The sequence below is a fragment of the Hylobates moloch genome, unplaced genomic scaffold (genome assembly GCF_009828535.3).
Source record: "Hylobates moloch isolate HMO894 unplaced genomic scaffold, HMol_V3 SCAFFOLD_11, whole genome shotgun sequence".
Classification (NCBI taxonomy): Eukaryota; Metazoa; Chordata; class Mammalia; order Primates; family Hylobatidae; genus Hylobates; species Hylobates moloch.
This window is the reverse complement of record NW_026652286.1, coordinates 96,100,000-96,109,970: the sequence shown is the minus strand read 5'-3', so window position 1 is coordinate 96,109,970 and position 9,971 is coordinate 96,100,000. Positions and strand designations below refer to the sequence as shown.

Here is a 9,971-nt window from a genome sequence, read left to right as displayed (position 1 = left end):
TCTGCCCCTCCCACCCTCCCTCCACCCACATGAGAATCCTGCTTTCCTCTGAGCTCACTGATTCCTGGCTTCTGACACGTAATAAGCTTACATATAAGGCATTGCAATAATAGACACTGTAAAACTTAGTGGCTTAAAACAAGAGCAATTTTTTTTGGGGGGGAGGGTCATGACTCTGCAATTTGGGCAAGTCTCAACAGGGACAGCTTGTTCCTGCTGCCCATAGTGTTGGCTGGGTCTGCTTGACTGGGACTAGAGGATCTAAAATAGTTTTGTTCACATCTCATACCTCAATTGGAGAGGCTGGAATCAGGGGGACTGCCTGAATCTCTCTCAAGTAATGTGGTTGGACTGGCTGAGATAGTGGCTGACTTCTATGACAGAAAATAACAGAAGCTCAAGAACTCTTACAGTTTAAACCTAGAAGTCACACAGCATCACTTCTGTCATAATCTATTGGTCAAAGCAAGTCACAGGACCAGTCTAGAGTCCAGGGAAGGGGAAAAACCTCCATCTTTTGATGGGATGTCAAAGTCACTTTTCCACACTCAGCATGATGGCTCACATCTGTAATCCCAACATTTTGGGAGGCTGAGGCAGGTGAATCGCTTGCATCTGGGAGTTTTGAGACCAGCCTGGACAACATAGAGAGACCCTGTTTCTAAAAAAAAAAAAAAAAAAAAAAACTTGTAAAAAAATTAGCTGGGCATGGTGGTGCACACCTGTCCTACCAGCAACTCAGGAGGCTAAGGTGGGAGGATGGCTTGAGCCTGAGAGATCAAGACTGCAGTGAGCAATGATTGTGCCACTGCACTACAGCCTGGGCAACAGAGCAAAACCGTGTCTCAAAACAAACAAACAAGAAAAAGCAATGTCAATTCCAAAGGGCATGTAGAATGTTGTGATTATCTTTGGAAACAATCTACCATAGTGATTTTTATATCCATCTGTTTTGTCTGTTAGATTATTTTCCTGAGGTTAAATCTTTGTATTCATTTCACATCCCTCATAGCACCTAGTACAATAGTCAAAGCTTAGAAAATGCACCAATAGATGAAAAACCAACTAACCTGTAGATGAGTTTGCAGCCGCCCCACTCAATATTAGTCTTTAGGAAATGTAAATCAAAACCACAATGAAGTATCACTTCATACCCATTAGGATGGCTCGTATAAAAACCAAAACAAAACAAACATAAAATAATGAGTGTTGGTGAGGATGTAGTGAAATTGGAAGCCTTGTGCATTGCAGGTAGGGATGTAAAATGCTATGGGAAACGATGTGGAGATTCCTCAGAAAATTACACAGAGAATTGCCATATGGCCCAGCAATTCCACTTCTGGGTATAGATTACAAAGAAATTAAAGCAGAGACTCAAAAGAGATGTTTGTTCACCCATGTTCATAGCAGCATTCTTCACAATAGCCAAAAGGTAAAAGCAACCCAATTGCTCATCAAGGGATGAATGGATAAATAAAATGTACATACATACAACAGAATATTATTCAACCTTAAAAAGGGAGGAAATTCTGACCGGGCACAGTGGCTCACACATGTAACTCAGTACTTTGGGAGGCCGAGGCAGGCAGATCACCTGAGGTCAGGAGTTCGAGACCAGACTGGCCAACGTGGTGAAACCCGGTCTCTACTAAAACTACAAAAATAATCCAGTGGGGTGGAACACACCTGTAATCCCAGCTACTTGGGAGGCTGAGGCAGGAGAATTGCTTGAACCTGGGAGGCGGAGGTTGCAGTGAGCCAACATTGCACCACTGCACTCCAGTCTGCGCAACAGAATGAGACTCCATCTCAAAAAAAAAGAAAAGAAAAGGGAGGAAATTCTGACACATGCTACAACACAGATGAACCTTGAGGACATTATCCTAAATGAAATAAGCCAGTCACAAAAGAACATTGAGTGATTTCTCTTAGACAAGGTTCCTACAGCAGTCAAATTCACAGAACCAAAAAGTGGAATGGTGGTTTCCAGGAGCTAGAGGGAGGCAGAAATGGGGTGTTAGCATTTAATGGGTACAGAGTTTCAGTTGGGGAAGATGAAAATCTGGAGCTGGATAGTGGTGATGGCTGCCCAACAATGTGGATGTACCTACTACCACAAAACTGTACACTTTTAAAAGGTTTTTGGTAAATTTTCTGTTGTCTATATTATACATGAATGTTATACATATTTTACCATAGTTTAAAAAAGAAAGAAACCTGATTCACGCACTGGCTTTCAGACACAAATCTTCAGACTCCACATGTTTTAACCCTGGATCTTGATGCCTTCTTCCATCGCTTATGATGCCTAGCTCAAATCCCATGCACATCATGTGTGCTCCATAAAAATTAGACATGTAAGTGAATGGATATCTGTAAATGAATGAATACATTAATATTTACCTTTAACTAAGACGAGGGCTTTTCATCTCCTGGCAAAAAAGCAAACATTTTAATTGGTGGTACTTAGCAGTCTAGAAGTATCATGAAGGTTCAACTCAGTTTCTCACTTTGGAAAACCTAGAGGCTCTGTCCTCACCCATGGGATTCAGCCCTGCATGTGAGCTATGTTTTAGCATGTGAAGGCTTGTTTTGCCCAGTGCATGGGGATTTTCAGTGTCCTCTGAGCAGAAACACCTTGAAGGCAGAGACATGTTTCTTTGTATCATCTACGGTAACTAGTTCAGAGACCTCATATGCCCAACTGGTACTCCACAGTCCCATAGGGGACATAGGGGCTGGGCACAAGCAGAAAAGATTTTGAGACAAGCCCTAAGCTTTAGGCCATGCCCTCACCAAGTCCTATTGATTTTTTACATATGAGATGGCTTCAACCTTCTTCATCTTCATTGCCACCGCCCTGATTAAAGCCACCATTGTCTGGCCCCTGACTCCACGTGGCGGCCTGCTAACTGGCCTCCTTCTTTCTCTCTTGCATGCTCCCCACATTCTAGTCCATTTCCCGCAGACCAGCCAGACTATTTTTCCAGACTATTAGTATGCTTACATTACACCTTGGCTCAAAACCTTGAGTGATTTCCCATTGTAGAAGGATAAAGACAAAACCTTTTACGTTGGCCTACTTGGCCCTTGGATGGTCTGGCTCCTGCATAAACATTCAAGCCTCAGAGAGAAACACCTCCTGTATCTTCTCTGGGCTCCGGCCAGATGCTGTAGGTCCTTGGCTTCTGGAATGCACAAGCATTCCCATCACAAACCTTGGTGTGTGCTGGCCCCCTCCCAATCTCCGCCCTCTGTACCTGTTTAATTCTCACTTCTCCTTCAGTTCTCAATACTGTTTTGTTTTTATTTGTTTGTTTGTTTATCAAGACAGGGTCTCACTCTGTCACCCAGGCTGGGGTGCAGTGGCATGATTTTAGCTCACTGCAACCTCCATCATGCAGGTTCAAGGGATTCTCATGCCTCAGCTTCTTGAGTAGCTGGGATTACAGGTGCGTGCCATCATACTCAGCTAAATTTTTTGTATTTTTAGTAGAGACTGAGTTTCGCCATGTTGGCCAGGCTGGTCTCAAACTCCTGACTTCAGGTGATCCACCTGCTTCGGCCTCCCCCAAGGGTTGGGAATACAGGCGTGAGCCACCGCACCTGGCTAACACTGTTAAACTAAATTTGGCACCAGGATGCCTCCTTACATCATCAACTGCAACCTAACTTAGTATATAAACTAACTAAAATCCTAAATTAGGAGTATAATTTTCTAACAAATAATTGAGTTTCAGCCAATCACAGCAAATGAGCTTCAGTCAATCACAGGTGGTCAACTGATCTGATCACATTCAAATGAGGCAAACACCAAGGTGTAACCAATGGAGCTGTCCTGTCTGTAAAGGTTGCCTGCCCATGCTGCAGAGTGGAGAGCTCTCTAAACCTCTTCTGGTTCTGAGACCTGCCCGATTCACGATTTGTCCTTTGCTTGATTAAACCCTGTTAAATTTAATTTGTCCAAAGTTTTTATTTTTTTTATTTTTTTATTTTTTTTTCTTTTGAGATGGAGTCTCACTCTGTTGCCCAGGCTGGAGTGCAGTGGCGCAATCTCGGCTCACTGCAAGCTCCGCCTCCCAGGTTCACGCCATTCTCCTACCTCAGCCTCTCTGCCAAAGTTTTTATTTTAACAACAACTGTGATTTCTTCAGTAAAATCCTTCTTGACCTCTCCCCACACCCTTCCCAGGCTAGATCAGTCCTCTCTGCAATAAGCGCTCATGGATCAGTGTTCCTTTCCTTTAGGACCCTGCCCTCAGCTGGCCAGCACACATTCCTTATAGGTGGACTGACTATTGGATTTATGACAATCCCCTGCTCTGGACAGACTGTAAGCTCCATAAGATGCCTTGTTTGCTTTTGCCCATCATTGAATCGCCAATGCCTAGCAAGATGCCTGGCACATAATAGTTGCTCAGTAAGCGTGTGTGGAACGAAGGAAGGGAAAAAACCAAAGAAAAGAAAGAAGGAAAACAGTAAGGCCCCAGCCTCACATTTTAGAAAACCACATAGCAACATATTCACACAGCACCAGTATTCATTTTACATAATAACTGAAATTCAGCAGGCAGGTTTCCAAGTTTTATCTTGGTTTTATGGGCTTGGTCAAATCGCCAAAGTTCTCTAATGTGGGGTTTCTTTTATTTATTTTCGCATACAGTTGTAGAATGCCTACTAAATGCAACGTGTGTGTTAGAAGAATGCTTCTCAACTGGCTGGGCGTGGTGGCTCACACCTGTAATCCCAGCACTTTGGGAGGCTGAGGCGGGCAGGTCATGAGGTCAGGAGATCAAGACCATCCTGGCCAACATGGTGAAACCTCGTCTCTACTAAAAATACAAAAATTAGCTGGGTATGGTGGTGTGCGCCAGCTACTTGGGAGGCTGAGGCATGAGAATCGCTTGAACTCAGGAGGCAGAGGTTCCAGTGAGCCAAGATCCCACCACTGCACTCCAGCCTGGGCAAAAGAGCGAGACTCTGTCTCAAAAAAAAAAAAAAAAAAGTAGGCATCTAAAAGAGATGCCTACTATAGAGGGATATATCAAAATTTCAAGGAGGATCTTATTCAGAATACAAATAAACCCACAACAAACATGATGAGCACATGTTGGGTGTGTGTGAGTGGCAGGCAGAAAATGATGTAGAGATGAATAAGACACTTCATGACATCCAAGAATTGTCTCTATGATGTCAGAAAGACATGGAGCTACAACTACACAAGGCAATCTGCTGGAATAAAGAAAAAAGTGTGATGCAGAGTACAGAGTATAGAGAAGAAGTAGTTAATTTCAATTTGGAAAGGAGGGAAGAGGCTTGTTGGTAACTTGAGATGGATTCTAAAGGATGGATAAGAAGACTTTATGGGCAGCCAAGAGGGACAGTCACAAGGACCTTTTTCCAAGAAACATGGTGAAGGCTAACTAGTTAATGGGCAGAAAGTCCTCTGAAGCCTTTTACAAGAGGCTCTGTGAATATCAAGTACTGTCTCTGGACAGCAAATAATTCCAGTACATTCAACTACATAGCAATTGTGCTTGGCTCACCAATGATATTACTCCTGAGAACTGAATATATCTAAGGTTTTTCTTCATTGCCCAAGAAGGTCTTGATTTACCAGCATAATCAGTTTATGAGAGAAATTATTCCACCCATCAACAGTGGAGGATTAGCTAGGGAAGGGCTGGCTCATATTTAGGACTCACTGATTATTTCTGTTCTTACTGAGCAGCCAGATGTCTGGCACTCTCTGAGATTTTATCAATTTAATTTGACCCCTGGAGAGACACATAAACAAGGGCAAGTCTTTCCAGGATACGATGTGGAAAAACAGAGAGCAGAGATGGTACTACACAAAACTGTGACATCGGCTGCACTTGTGTGGGAATGCTTGGTCTCTCTGACTGTGGTAGAGCCTACTACTAGTAATTATTAGCTCTTACAGGGTTCTGAGCATTATTCTAAAGGCTTCAGATGTATAGCGTCATTTAATCCTCACCACCACCTATGAGATAGGCAAAGTCAACGCCACTGACATTTTAGAGGAGACAGCTGGGGCACAGAGGAGCTAAGTAACTTGTTCAAGGTAACACAGAGGTAGGATTTGAACTCAGGTGGTCTTGTTTCACAGCCTATGCTCTTACCCATCATATTAGACTGCCTCTCATCCACAGAATTGAAAAAGCCTTTTCCATTTTTTTTTCTTCTTCTTCTTCTTCTTCTTCTTCTTCTTCTTCTTCTTCTTCTTCTCCTTCTCCTTCTTCTTCTTCTTTCTTCTCCTTCTCCTTCTTCCCCTTCCCCTTCCCCCTCTTCCTCTTCCTCTTTCTCTCCTTCTCCTTCTTCTTCTTCTCTCGCTCTGTCACCCAGCTCTCGCTCTGTCGCCCAGGCTGGAGTGCAAATGGCACGATCTCGGCTCACTGCAAGCTTCACCTCCCGGGTTCATGCTATTCTCCTGCCTCAGCCTCCCGAATAGCTAGGACTACAGGCACCAGCCACCATGTCCGGCTAATTTTTGTATTTTTAATAGAGAAAGGGGTTTCTCCATATTGGTCAGGCTGGTCCTTCTTCTTTTTTTTTCTTTTCTTTTATTTATTTATTTATTTATTTGAGAGAAGGTCTCGCTCTGTCACCCAGGCTGGAGTGCAGTGGCACGATCTCAGCTCACTGCAACCTCCGCCTCCCAGGCTCAAGTGATCCTCCCATCTCCCGAGTAGCTGGAACTACAGATGCGCACCACCATGTCTAGCTAATTTTTTTGTTTTTTGTTTTTTGAAATAGGGTTTTGTCATGTTACCCAGGCTGGTCTTGAACTCCTGGGCTCAAGTGATTCGCCCACCTCGGCCTCCAAAGGACTGGGATTACAAGCATAGACCATCGTGTCCGGCTGCTGTTTCATTCTCTCGCTGTGTGATTTGGGGCCTATTATTTAACTTTTCAGTGGCATTTGCATTGTAATAGATCACAAAGCTTTACAGTGGAAAAAATTGGGGGGCTCAGCCTGCTACCCTCCCCATATCCTCAACCCCTAGCCCCAGCTGAGGCATTAGTTTCATTCCCTATATGCTCAGCTCCAAAAAGCTTGACCAACTCTGAGTAAGAATGTGCTGGAGCAGACTCAGCTCTACCAATCCATGGAGGCCAAGTCCTAGAATGCTCAGCCTTAGTGTAATACTGGTCTCAGTGAGCCCCCGCAGGCCCTGAGCTCCCTTGTGCCTGCACCCACTTGTCCCTGGTGTGGCTCCTCTGTCCTGTAAATGCAGCTCCAGGCCTCACCTTCCTTACCCAGATACCCCGCCCCCCCAATTCACTCTGTTGATATGACTAAGCTTCTGCTTTGACACCTTCTCCTAGCTCTATTTAGGAAGCCTGTCTAATGCCCAGTCCTGGTATATAGGTTGGGCCCTGCCTTGCACTTTCCAGTTCCTTTCCTCATTTCAAACCAACATTGCCCCTTAAGACAGCTCTCCCTCAGAGCTGGGCCTCTGCCCCTGGCAGCCTCTCAGTTCACTACTTACCTGACCACTTGCAACACCTGCACTCCCCAGAGCGCTCTATCAACAAGCAGATGACCTGACTCCCCCTCCCTCCCTCCCTCCCTCCCCTCTCTCTCTCTCCGCCTTCCTCCCCACTTCCTCCCTCCCTCCCTTTCCCTCTCCCTCCCTTCCCCCCTTCCTTCCTTCCTTCCTTCCTTCTTTTCTTCCTTCCTTTTTTTCCTTTTTTCTTTCTTTCTTTCAGATATGATTCACATAAATAAAATGCATCACTTTAACCATTGTAAAGTATATCATTCAGTGGCTTTTAGCATATTTTTGAGGCTGTGCAACCAATACCATTATCTAATTCCAGAACGTTTCCATCACCCCAAAAAGAAACCCCATATCCAGGAGTAGTCACTCTCCATTTCTCCTCCTTCAGCCCCTGACAATCATCAATCTACTTTCTGTCACTATAGATTTGTGCCTATTCTAGACATTTCATACAAATGGAATCATACAATATTTGTCCTGGTTTTCTGGCTTCTTTCACTGAGCATAATGTTTTTAAGGGTTGTGCATGTTGTACTTGAATCAGTACTTTGTTTCTTTTTATGAGTGAATAATATTCCATTGTGTGGATAGACCACACTTTGTTTATCCATTCATCACTTGATGGACATTTGGGTTGGTTCTAGTTTGGGGCTGTTATGAACAATGTTGCTATGCACATTTGTGTACAAGTGTTTCAGCTGTCTTGGCTATTACAACTAGGAGTGGAATTGCGGGGTCATACGGTATGTTTAACTTTTTGAGGAATTGCCAAACTGCTTACCAAGGAATCTGAGTCACTTTACATCTCCCAGCTGTGCATAGGGGTTTCAGTTTCTTCACATTTATCGCAACACTCCTTCTGGTCCTACTCTGGTATTTCTTCAGTCTCCTGCCACTGGGTATTTTCATGCAGTTTCTGATTCTTTGAACGAAGTAAACACATTTGATTTTGATGGCAGAGTCCTGAGATTCGGTCGGCTTTGCCATGCAGGATATTAAGGCAGCTATATTTTAGGGGCAAATTAAAAAAAAAAAATTCTAATCCTCAGTTTTCTCATCTGCTAAATGGGAATAATAATAAGGTTTTTGGGCTGATTAAATGAGATAGTGCATGTAAAACCCTCAGCATGACGTTTATAAAGCCTTAACTCAGAAAATGCTAGCTCTCATTATCACTATCTTTCTTTGTCCGCACGTCTGGACCTCTGGCCTGTCAGTCATTCCATCAGCCATTTGGTGAGTTAGCAAGTATGGACAGAGAGCCCCCGCCACATGCCTGCCACTGTTTTAGGAACTAGTAGTACAGCACCAGACAAGAAAGAGCCATACCCTTAGGAACTAACATTCTACTGGGGCAAGAGGCATAGCCAACATGTAAGCGAAGAAATGAAAATAATTTTAGAAACTGGAAGTACCTGAGAAAATAAAATAGGGTAATGTAGTTGTGGATAGGGTGGGGGGCTGCCCAGATGGTGTGGCCAGGGGAAGCCCCTTGGAGGAGGAACATCGGAGTTAAGACCTGGAGGCACTCACACAAGGTCTGGGGAAGAAAACTCCACACAGAGCAAACCTCAGGCACAGAATTCCTGGGACAGGAAAGGCTTGGAGGGGCTGAGGGACCGAAAGGAGGGAGGTGAGGAGGGAGGGGAATGGTAGGAACTCCAAGCAAGCCAGGGATCATGGAGAAGAAACAGCAGAAGCCAAAGGGGCTGCTGCAGCGCGGTGCTGGGGACAGCAGCAAGAAACAAGAGTATCCGTGGGGCCCCTGGAGAGGGACGTCCGTGAAACTGGGCCAAACCCCAAGTGTGAAATTTGGCAGGAGTTCTGGGTACTGAATGTTCTCCACTGTTGGCCAGAGTCAAAGGAAGCCTCGCTGGAAAGCTACAGCATGGCACAGCTCGTCCCTGAACAACACCGTCACCTGCTCTTGGGAAGTCCTGTCCTCATTCAGATTGCTTTATTTCTGAGACCGATCACCTGATCACACATCTGCTGCTAGCATTTGAGCCCTAACACAAGAGTGTGCATGAATATAGGTGATCGTGTTTCAAAAAGGAGGGAGAAGGAGGCTTGAACTCTCCCTGCCTCTCAGAGTGCATTGTGTCTGGGGCTAGTAGGGTTGCCCCTTGTTCTGTGATGTCACAATGCCCAAACACACGCACCAAGGAGTCATCAAAGACAGCCCAACTCACAGCCCATGAGGGGCCCTCAGTACTGCCTCTGACCTCTCTATGGCAAGCCAAATGGCCTTGGGAAGACCCCATGGAGTGTTAGAATGATGCCGTTGAGGGCAAGGATTTTAGACCTGTCATGGATTCTGCCTGTGCACTGGGCTCTACCACTTTCTAGCTATCTGGCTACCAGCAAGTTACCTTAACAGTCTAAGTTTCAACCTCCCCATTCGTGAAATGGAGACAATGTCTTAGTCATAGGGGTAGCAATTCTA

The 9,971-nt window shown here is 44.8% G+C and overlaps 1 long non-coding RNA gene across 2 annotated transcripts; it reads right to left on the bottom strand.

Moving 5' to 3' along the window:
• Nucleotides 1-551: 551 nt before the first annotated feature.
• On the bottom strand, nt 552-9,599 carry LOC131384602 (uncharacterized). Of its 2 annotated transcripts, none has more exons than XR_009215612.1 (3): nt 9,447-9,599; nt 8,307-8,529; nt 552-661 (listed from the first exon to the last, which is right to left on the bottom strand). It is a non-coding gene; the product is annotated as an uncharacterized LOC131384602 (long non-coding RNA). The 2 variants fall into 2 exon arrangements; XR_009215611.1 differs by lacking the exon at nt 552-661 and adding an exon at nt 2,272-2,373.
• Nucleotides 9,600-9,971: the final 372 nt, after the last annotated feature.